Source organism: Miscanthus floridulus, chromosome 6 (genome assembly GCF_019320115.1).
Source record: "Miscanthus floridulus cultivar M001 chromosome 6, ASM1932011v1, whole genome shotgun sequence".
Taxonomy (NCBI): Eukaryota; Viridiplantae; Streptophyta; class Magnoliopsida; order Poales; family Poaceae; genus Miscanthus; species Miscanthus floridulus.
The window spans coordinates 20,541,236-20,553,307 of NC_089585.1; the positions used below are offsets into that span (position 1 = coordinate 20,541,236).

The 12,072-nt window shown below is 45.5% G+C and overlaps 1 pseudogene; it reads right to left on the minus strand.

Annotated features, from left to right (window-relative positions):
* Positions 1-1,496: 1,496 nt before the first annotated feature.
* On the minus strand, positions 1,497-2,791 carry LOC136460322 (serine/threonine-protein phosphatase 7 long form homolog; annotated as a pseudogene).
* Between the last annotated feature and the right edge of the window lie 9,281 nt (positions 2,792-12,072).

Here is a 12,072-nt window from a genome sequence, read left to right on the forward strand (position 1 = left end):
CTGACGCGCCCTAGCCATGGCGCGGCGGTCAAAGCGGCAGCAAGTGGAACAAGACACTTCTGTTATGTTCTCACATGAGCCAAGTTATTTCGTCGTGTCGGTTTAACGAATAGGTCAACAGGAAGGTTAAGTGCACGAGACAATCAATACACAAGTTCAGCAATACTAACTTGTACACGTCTCAAGTTCATCGCAAGGTCGACAATACCTCTGTTCAACATAAGTTCAGCATGTCATAACTACGACACAAGTTCATCAATACATAAGTTCGACATTACTTGACATACTACATGTTCCATCAGTATATGGATGTCCGAGTACAAGTGCATCATGTCATTTTAAAGAACTCCTACGACCCAGGAGTATATGGGTACCGCGGACGTCGCTGCCTCTTCGGATGTGAAGGCAGCACGTTAGGGGTGAACCCAACGTCGGTACGGTCTTGCTGGCGGTACACCCGGCGGTACTGCTGAGTGTAACTAGGACCCTGCAATTACAATATAGGCATCGTTACTTACAATGTTTAAGTAATTGTGACGTATATGGCGAAGGGTTGTTTCAAGTACCTGTTCGTCAAACTATGTAGGAAATGGTGCATCACCAAGCTGAGACATCCCAATCTCATCGTCGTCGTCGTCCTCATCCTCGTCGTCGTCCTTGTCCTCGTCCTCGTCCTCATCCTCGTCCTCCTCAACATCGTGCTCCACAGGACCCTTGCATGCATTGCTGGGAGTACGAACATAAGAGGTCCCAGCAGCCATCGTGTCGGAGGAACCTGCTCATGTCGGCATAGTGCTCGAGCGTAAGGAACGAGACAGGTTCGGGTCATAGGGCATCTCCCACGGAGTATCCACGCAGCTGAGCTTCTGTGCCAGCTTCTTGCAGCTCCTCCTCACTTTCTGCAAAAAAATAAAACATGGATGAATGAGTCATGGGAAACATTTAACCACCGTCATGGCTTTGAGAATAGAATGTACATCGATGAAGATATGTAGAGTGTCGTGTGGCTCCCCTCTGGTCTCGTAAAGTCGCACGGCTGCTTCGTTGGATAGGCTTGTCAACTGTGTTGCCTGCATACACAATCGAGGTAAGTTCGTATTACTATAATTTATAGGAACGCCGACGTGCAATTGTATTGAAATTCAAATTTCTTACCACGTATCTCTGTAGCGGGGCTCTCTGAAGCTGCGTCTCCATCCTTGTCGCCTCGTCATATGCATCAGCGGTGTCATCCTCGTCTTCGTCCTCATCAATTGACTTGTTAGTGTAGGAGGCCTACATATGTGTGCGGATACTCCTATGCAACCGTTGTAGGTAGCGGTCAAAGTTGCGTTGGTCGTGCGGCGGTTTCTCGGCGATCAGGACCCTTTGCCTATTCTCCTAGTCATGGACGTACCCCGCGTGCGTCATGGCCTAATTCTTCTCCTTGTACATGTTCCTTCGATCGTACCTAAAAGTTTAACGTAAGTTAGTGGTTGTAAGTATGCACATGACTGCTAAATTATTATGTTATAGTCGTCGCACTCGTGCAACATTCTGTTGGTTGTGTACAGTGGCGGTTGGCATGACTACAATCTTTCGAACTGCATATACACCCTTATAGGATAGTGCATCTCGACCATGTGGAAAAAAATTAGTGGCCCATTAAAAAGCCACCATCCGACTCTTCCTCGGTGCGAGGACTCAGGTATCCCTCTAGCTCGAATCTGGACCAAGGACATCAATTCACCTGAAAGTTAGGTAACTACAGTTTGATTTTGGGAACAATAAAAAAGCAACAACACCGACTAGCAGTATTAAAGTGGTCGTTACCTGGTGCTGTGTCAAGACGTCTAGCATGTCCGAGTACTTCCTATACCACCACTTCGTGTTCCCTCTAACTACCTCCGCTTCTTGCCAGATGTACAGAGCAGTCGGTCCTACATCCATGTGATTCCATGCCTGCATTGAATAGGATAGTCAGTCACAAGTGCGGCATCAAGTTTGAGGAAAATAAAAAATCGATGCACTTACAGGTAAACCGTGAACAACGGGCCTCCCGACTGGCCATCGCTCCCAACACCAAACCTGTAGTAGGTGGGAGCAACCTCCTAGGTTGGCACCTCCTGTACTGTGTCGGCAGGCAATGCAGAGCTGACGATAGATCCATGCTAGGACCGCGTTGCCCCAGCTGTATGCTCCTATATTCTCCCATGGCCGGCTCAGTATGTCGAGGAAGGCCCAGCTGATGGTGTTACTCGACGCGTCGGAGAACAGGAAGGCGCCTAAAAAGTGCCACAACCATACCCTAGCATATCTCTTGATCTCCTGCTCTGGAGCGTCTGGGTGCAGCGGCGCCCCGAAGTTTTCTGTTATCCAGACTGAACTAACACCGGATGTTTTTCTGAAATTTTTTAAGGACAATTACATAAGAGCTGAGGGAACAAAAATAAACATTAAATTACACAAAGACAATACGCATCATAAAAGTTATGTACTACACCCTCCATTTAAATAGCAAAATAATTTACAGAATATGTAGATCAACGACAGACTTAGACCATAACATATATTTGTGATATAAGAGACCAACCAAAGACTTGCATATGTTGGTGTCAAAATGATAAATGTTTGGAACATAGAAATTCTTACTTTGCTCTCTTAGCATCCTCGTCCTCGGGTGGTCTTCTGTCACAGAACTGCTCCACCAAGTTCATCCAGTGATCGTTATCAAGGATCCCAGTCACTGGAAGACCCCCCCCCCCAACCGTAGACACAGAATCATCTTCACGTCCTGCATCGTGATAGTCATCTCGCCACAAGGAAGAAGGAAGGTGTGGGTCTCTGGCCTCCACCTGTGGGTTTTTAATTCAATACAATAAGTTTTTTAATTCAAATAATGACATAAATCAATGCTTTGTACTTCACCAAACGTGTATCAAATCATACCTATCGACAGTAATAGTGAGAAGTGCAAGGTCGAGGATCGGTAGCCCAGTGTTGAAGACCCAGACGATCTCAAGGAAGCCGGCACGCTGAATGTACGGCTAGTTTCGCTCGTCCTAGCAGCACGACTGGTGTGTGCGTAGTCTAAGAGGTAGCAAGTCCTTCTTAAGCTCCAACAGGTGCTTGGCTCGGTGGTCCTTGTCATAGTGCACCTCAAGAATGGGGTACTGTGGATGATGATCCCCCATCCTGGTTCAAATTTCAAATGGATGCAGTCAAACTAAATTTGAATCCTAACCCTAGCAAAAAAATGACAGAGATGCAGAAGAGCATTACCTCAACAAAGATTATGGGTCACCACAATCCACCAATGGAAAGGAGATGGCCGGCGGCGGCAATGGACGGCCGGTAGCGGCCTACTTCTAGAGGGTGGAGGCAATGGCCGGCTGGCCGGTGGCAATCCCCCCTTCTGGAGGACGACGATGGGCAGCGCAGCAATGTCCCTCACGGCTCGAGACAGTGCGGAGAGATGGAGGGGCGGCGACGAGGACAGGTGGCGCGCGGCAGTGGGGAGATGGAGGGGCAGCGGTAGCAGTAAGGGAGGCAACGAGACAAGGGGAGATGGAGATGGAGTGAGGGAGGACGGGCACACAGCGGCGGGCGCGGCGGGCGGGAGCGTCGGGCGCGGTGGCCGTGGCGGCCGTGGCCTCGTCGGGCATGCGCAGCGGCGGTGGGCGCGGCGGCGGCGGGCGTGGCGTGGCGGTGGCGCAGTGGGCGGGAGTCGCGGCGGCACGTTTTCTCGTCTAAGGACAGAGACACTGAGAGAGGGAACAAGGGGTCTGACGTGACGCATGATGCGTGGCGTGGCAGCCCCACACCGTGATGCGTGGCGCGGCAGGCCCACCGCGCCGTGACGGGTGGCGCGTCAGACCTGCCACGTCAGTGGTTGCCGCAGCCGTTGACTGCCCCCTGGCTAGCCGCCATGCATGGCGCGGCAGCGTGAATTAGCCACGCCGTGCAAACAGGCACGTCCAAAAGTGTTAGTTTTAAAAAAAAAACAGAGTTGGTTTTAAAAAATAGTTAAAAAATATTAAAAATAAAAAAAAAATCTCCAGATCTATATAGCTAGCTACTGATCCATCTGTTGCTGTTGCTGCTCGAATAACAACCTCGCACCTAACTAGTTGCCGACGAATCGTCGACATGCTGTCCAACAAAAGAGTTATATTAGGTCGGCGGAGGGGATAGATAGGAATAGGAATAGGAATAGGAGAGCTAGCACCATCAGGCAGGCCGGCCGGACAATCGATCCATCCATCCAGGCCCAATTATCTGCAGTGCAGCCATGCAGGTGCAGCTCTCCCCACATGCATTGATAGACGACGATGATGGTCTGGTCTGGGTTTGTTAGGCTGCACCGCGTCGTCGTATGTGTTACTCTTGTGGCAACCAATCTGGAGACGCCGGGTCTTGATGCGCGTCCATGTTGCACGCACGACCTCACAGCTACTGGTGCGCAACTAATAAGCTGGGCCTGTTAGCTGCTGCGCCTGGGCACACGGCAGGTGAGCAGGGCAGCAGAACCTACTGACAGCCATGAATGCCCTGACGTCGAGCGCACAGCTAACTGCCGTCGGCTCTGATTCATGCATTGCACTGCATGCGTACGTCCACGCGCAAGTCGTCAAGTCGATAGATCCACCTCTTCGGACACCGCCGGGACCGTGGACGTTGGGCTTTCAGTGAGAGAGATCAATCCAGACGAAATGTCATGCATGTGTTGCCGAGCGAGCATCCGAGGCCAGACCACCAGAGGCCTACACTAGTAGAGAACAGACCTTTGATCCTCGGCCAAAATGGGCTCTAGTCCCGGAATTTTTTGCCCCCGGGACTAGAAATACCTTTAGTCCCGGTTGGTGGCTCCAACCGGGACTAAAGGTTCCTGCCCAACGGCTACTGCGCCAGACAGAGGTGGCAGGGACCTTTAGTCCCGGTTGGAGCCACCAACCGGGACTAAAGGTATACTTTTACTCCCGGTTGGTGGCTCCAACCGGGAGTAAAGGTCTACTCCCGGGCCGTGGCTGCGCCCGGGGTTGGAAAGTTACCTTTAGTCCCGATTGGATCTATCAACCGGGACTAAATGTTCTCCCTTTATAAATCGGCCGTCTCCTCCTTCCTCCCCGAGCCCGAGCTCAGCACATTTTGAAGCTCACTGCAGTAGTGTTCTTGCTTCCTCCCTCCCTCCATTGTTCCTCCATCCATTCTTCGATTCCTCCGTCGATTCTTCAGTTGTAAAGGTTACCAATCTCATACTCTCATTTTTTACCATTTTCTTATACCATTTTATTCACTATATATATTTATGGTTCTTTATTGTGGTTTTTTTTTCATTTGTAAGCAATTTGAGCTCAAAATCACTTTAAGCTTGCATATTTACATGAAAGAAGGTTAAAGTATATATAAATATAAAGTTAGAAAATAGTTAGAAAATTATAGCAAATCCTTACTAGTTGAACTTGCGGACCGTGTTCAGGTCGGCGAGGATGTTCTCTGCCGAGCGGTAACGGACGTCAAGGAGGAGCTTTGATTCTACGAGGGAGAGCGATAACGGTCGTGGAAGACCGTGTTCCCTTCCTCGTAGAATCGGAGCTCTTCCTTGACCAAGTACGGTGCCGTCCGGTGGAGAAATCCTCGCCGAGCTGATCACGTAAGCAAGGTCAACTAGTACGGATGGTTATTTATTCACATGTCCCGATATCGTCGTAGTAGTCTGTCAATCACCGTACCTAAACGTAGTATATATAAATAAAAACTTAGAAAATAGTTAGAAAATTATAGAAAATCCGTACTAGTTGAACTTGCGGACCGTGTTCAGCTCGGCAAGCATGTTCTCTGTCGAGCGGTAACGGACATCAAGGAGGAGCTTTGATTCTACGAGGGAGAGCGACAACGGTCGTGGGAGACCGTGTTCCCTTCCTCATAGAATCGGAGCTCTTCCTTGACCAAGTACGGTGCTGTCCGGTGGAGAAATGCTCGCCGAGATGATCACGTAAGCAAGGTCAACTAGTACGGATGGTTATTTATTCACACGTCCCGATATTGTCGTAGTAGTCTGTTATGTGTGTACATTCCCATTCTTCTGTTAATTTGCGGAAATATCATATGAATTACTTACCTGCCGCAGTAAAAGACGAGAACACAATGACCATTAAAAATATCATTGTTTAGAGATCTAGATAATTTTATAGTTTGTTAATTTTATTTGTTTATAAAAGAAGAAATTTATAGTGTATTAAAAAATGAGTATAGAGAGTAGATGGCAACTGCTTCCGGGTCCTCGGCCTCTCATGGGTTTCCAAAGCGACTTAGGCCGGGCCTTCCTCTCATTCCATGCGGCAAGTGTCGTGATGAGATGAAGATTGTGATGGAGTACCGAGTGAAGAAGGAGGGTCCCAACAAGGATCGTATCTTCTACAAGTGTCCGGATCGCAATGTGAGTTATTTTATCGTATTTAATGATTATGGTTAGTTTATACCTATTTTCATGATGGTTGTGATTAAAGTTCTAGTTTTTTGTTTTAATTTTAGTGGGATGGCAGTGGACGATGTTCAGGCTTCTACTGGGAGGAAGAGTATGTTGAACTCGTGCAAAAATATCTTGCACAACAGGCAGATACGGCGGCTAATGAGGCAGTGATCCAGTCGAAGAAGCCCAAAGATGTTGCACAATCGGGGGATCTGTCTGTTTTAGTTGAGATTGGTCGCGAAATCCTTGTGCTCCTGAAATGTATTTTAGCTTTAGTTCTTTTAGTGGTAGTTGGGATTGTCTACATTGTAGCGATGCTTTCATAAATTTGTATCTTTTGTGGTGGCACGCATGTTGTATAAATAATTAATTATGATCTAGGTTTTAATATGATATTTATGTCATGTAATACAGATGAGCCGTCATTGGATGTATAATGCTGATCGCCGCTCACAAGAGTTCATTGACGGCGTGCATTCTTTATTACGTGCGGCCGAGACAAACAAACGCGACGGTTTCATGTGCTGCCCATGTGCCATATGTAAGAATACGGTGGAATATCCTTGCTCAAGGACTCTTCATTCACACTTGTTCAAGTCGGGTTTCATGCCAAACTATATTTGTTGGACAAAGCACGGAGAAACCGGTGTTGTAATGGAAGAAGATGAAGAAGAACAATGGGACGACAATGATATTATTCCTGATGGTGCGTGCTTCAATGATACTGCAATGGGAGAAGCTGAAGAAGAGGTAGCCGCAGAAGATGAGCCGGCTGATGATCTTTGTCAGGTCATTCGTGATGCACAAAGAGAATGTGAAAGTGAAAAGGAGAAGATCAAGTTCGAGCGGATGCTAGAAGATCACAAGAAATTGTTGTACCCAACTTGTGATGCAGGGCAGAAAAAGTTGGGAACCACACTAGAATTGCTGCAATGGAAGGCAAAGAATGGTGTATCTGACAAGGGATTTGGAGAGTTACTAAAAATCCAAAAGAAGATGCTTCCGAAGTACAATGAATTGCCCGCCACTACCTACGAAGCAAAACAAGTTGTCTGTCCTATGGGGCTAGAAATAGAGAAGATACATGCATGTCCTAATGACTGCATCCTATACCGTGGCAAAGAGTACGAGAAATTGGATGCATGCCCGGTATGCCATGCGTCGCGGTATAAGATCAGGCGAGATGACCCTGGTGATGTTGAGGGCGAACGTCCACGTAAGAAAATCCCTGCCAAGGTTATGTGGTATGCTCCTATAATACCACGCTTGAAACGTCTGTTCAGAAACAAAGAACATGCAAAATTGTTACGATGGCACAAAGAAGACCGTAAGGTAGACAATATGTTGAGACACCCTGCTGATGGGTCCCAGTGGAGAGCAATCGATAGAGAATTCCCGGAGTTTGCAAATGACGCAAGAAACTTAAGGTTTGCTTTAAGTACAGATGGTATCAATCCTTTTGGAGAGCAGAACAGTAGTCATAGCACTTGGCCTGTTACTCTAAGTATCTACAACATTCCTCCTTGGTTATGCATGAAGCGGAAGTTCATTATGATGCCTGTGCTCATCCAAGGCCCGAAGCAACCTGGCAATGACATCGATGTGTACCTGAGACCACTTATTGATGAACTTCTCATTTTGTGGAATAAAGAAGGTGTACGTGTGTGGGATGAGTACAAACAGGAACACTTTGATCTGCGAGCATTGTTGTTCGTAACAATCAATGATTGGCCTGCTCTAAGTAATCTTTCAGGACAGTCAAACAAGGGATATAATGCATGCACACACTGCTTCGGTGATATTAGAGGTGTATTCTTGAAAAAATGTCGAAAGGTCGTGTACCTTGGCCATCGTCGATTTCTTCCTGCAAATCACCCCGTAAGAAAGAAAGGTAAGCATTTTAAAGGGAAAGCAGACCACCTGACCAAGCCTCGCAACCGAACCGGTGAGGATGTACTCGATATGGTCAATGATGTGAAAGTCGTCTTTGGAAAAGGACATGGAAGCCAACCTATTCCGAAAGACGCTAACGGTCACGCACCCATGTGGAAGAAAAAGTCCATATTTTGGGACCTACCCTATTGGCAAGTCCTGGAGGTCCGTAGCTCGATCGACGTGATGCACCTGACGAAGAATCTTTGTGTGAACCTGCTAGGCTTTATGGGTGTGTATGGAAAGCCTAAGGACACATTTGAAGCACGACAGGACCTGCGTTGTTTGAGAGAAAGAGACAACCTGCATCCAGAGAAGACAGATGATGGACGCCATTACTTACGTCCTGCTAGCTACACTCTAAGCAAAGAGGAGAAGGAAATCATGTTTGAATGCTTAAACAACATCAAGGTACCATCTGGATTCTCCTCGAATATAAAGGGTATTATAAATGTGACAGAGAAGAAATTCTGTAACTTAAAGTCCCATGACTGTCACGTTCTCATGACGCAATTACTTCCAGTTGCATTAAGAGGAATTCTACCTCCAAATGTACGTCTAGCCACCGTAAAGCTATGTGCATTCCTCAATGCAATTTCTCAGAAGGCAATTGATCCAACTGATCTAGCTAAACTACAGAATGATGTGGTTCAATGTCTCGTCAGCTTTGAGTTAGTGTTCCCTCCTTCCTTCTTTGATATTATGACACACCTCCTAGTTCACCTAGTCAAGGAGATTTTCACTCTCGGTCCTGTGTTCCTACACAACATGTTCCCCTTAGAGAGATTCATGGGAGTCCTAAAGAAATATGTTCACAACCGTGCTCGCCCAGAAGGAAGCATCGCCAAGGGCTATGGAACAGAAGAGGTCATTGAGTTCTGTGTTGACTTTATTCCCGACCTTGACTCGATTGGTGTTCCTGAATCGAGACATGAGGGGAGACTAAGCGGAAAGGGGACACTAGGGAGGAAAACATATATTGGTACGGATGATGATTATTTCAATAAAGCGCACTACACAGTTCTACAGAACTCCTCTTTGGTAGATCCGTATATTGAGACACACAAGGATCTCTTACGATCCGAGTTTCCAGGCAAGACTGAAGCTTGGATTACGCATAAGCACATGGAAACTTTCGGCGGTTGGTTGCGAAAAAAATGTCAAGGTGATGAGAGCATCCATGAGCAACTGTATTTATTGGCTATGCAACCATCATGGCATATCGTCACATACAAAGGGTACGAGATAAATGGGAACATATTCTACACAGTAGCCCAAGATAAAAGGAGTACCAACCAAAACAGTGGTGTCCGCATAGATGCCACAGACCCGAATGGGAATAAGCAGACATATTATGGACGCATAGATGAAATATGGGAACTAGAATATGCACCTACTTTGAAGATCCCATTGTTCAAGTGCCAATGGGTCAAGGTGACCGGAGGCGGAGTAACAGTAGACAACGAGTATGGAATGACAACAGTAGACCTTAGTAATATTGGGTACAAAGACGAACCATTCGTCCTTGCCAAGGATGTGAATCAGGTGTTCTATGTCAATGATATGTCTACCAAACCAAAAAGAGGGAAAAACGATAATGACTCAACCAAAGAGCCAAAGCGCCACATAGTTCTTTCAGGGAAAAGAGTCATCGTGGGAATTGAGGACAAGTCGGACATGTCAGAAGAATATGAAAAGGATGACCGAATTCCGCCCTTCAAAGTGAACAAAGACCCTAGCATCTTGGTAAATGATGAGGACACTCCATGGTTACGAAGCGATCATAACCAAGGGACATACGTAAAGAAGAAGTTCACTGCTGTGCCCACTTGATGATATAGTGATTTAATATAGTGTGTGTTTGAGATATTATGTAATAATTGTGAATTCAGATGTTTATTATGTCATATTTCAAATTAAATCAATGTTTGATTTGGTGGGATTTCTCTCTCAAAAAGGTAAATTAGGATACTGAGTGATGAAAAATTAAAATATTAACGTTAAAATGATGTGAAAACAAATTTCCTGTCCAAAACCAATAATTTTAATAATTTTAATTAAACACTACATTTTTGCATTAACGAAATAATAAATATTAGTTACATTATGTTTTATAATTCTAACAAAAAATAAAAAAAGTTAGGTTATCGATTTTTCCTATGTGCAATAAACAAAAATAAAATTCATATTTTTAACAAAATAATTTTATGCCTTTTATTTAATTTACTATGTATTTAATAAAAACTATTGCATTTCTATTGTATTTAACAAGACTATTGCTTAAAACAGGCGGGAAACGAAACTGCAGGCCACCTTTACTCCCGGGTGGGAAGCCCACCCGGGAGTAAAGGTGGGCTGCAGTTTCGTGGCCCGCCAAAAAAAGCCTTTACTCCCGGTGCGTGTTACCAACCGGGAGTAAAGGTATACCTTTACTCCCGGTTGGTAACACGCACCGGGAGTAAAGGAACCTTTACTCCCGGTTGGTAATACGCACCGGGAGTAAAGGGTTTTTACTCCCGGTTGGTGGCTGGCACCGGGAGTAATTCTCCTCTGCTATATAACCTCCAGCGCCTGGCAGATCGATCTGCTCGTCTTCTTCCTCGTCGAACACCGCCGCCCGGCCTCTTCTTCGACCTCGCGCCGCGTCGGTTCGCCTTCCGTGACACCGGCGCCGCCGTCTTCTTCCTCGTGCGGCCTCCACCGCGCGCGCCCGTGCCCCTCCTCCGCGCTTGCCCGTGGCCCTCCACCGCGCCCTCCTCCGCGCCCGAGGCCCTCCACCGCACGTTGCCCCACCGCGCCGGCCCGAGGCCCTCCAGTACGTACACTGCCGAGCTTCGAGGTGATATATTCGTCGATCTCTTTGTACATTCGTCCGAGCCCTCCACTGCCGAGTTATAGATCACATCGAAAACTACAACTTTGGTGTAAGCCATGTCAACGGTCGAGGTCGATTGAAAATTCCAAATTTTGAATCACAAAATCTATAGAAACTAAAAATGAATATTTGGAACTCTAAATGATTTTAAATAAAAACATATCTTAAGGCAAGTTTTGAATATTTGGAACTCTAAATGACAAGTATAATTAAGGATCACCAATGAAATTATTTTAGAAATTAATTAGATCGATGTAAATCCATGGCTTGTATAATAAACACGCTATATATTATTTGGAAACAACGCTACGAACCATCCGCTAATGATCCAGCCCATCAACCGCCATATATTCATCACTATATGATATGCCATTATTTCAAGATGCAGTTTCAATAGAAGAATTTTTTCTATCTTCATAGATCAATGTTTGTTAACGAAATTTTATCCAAATATATTCATGTAGGGTCTTTTTTTTGAAGGATTTGTTGTAGGATATATAATGGTCAAATAGGAACTCAATTTTGATACCCAGTTTATAAACTAAGCGTTTTTTAGTTTATCAAAAATATCACATGTTTCTTCATTTGTGAACTTTGAATATACAGATATAATAAATATTAATGTTGCTAAAGTAATATGAGCATTACATATTTTTTTCCGGGAAGACTATCTTCAAACTTTATATCATAGCATCAGAGATCGCCTGTAGAAGAAGAAAATAAATTCTTATCATTTCGGAAATAGTAATGGTTATATGAGCAATAAGACACGTATACTTACATTTCATAATGGCTTATACTTATATTATTAACA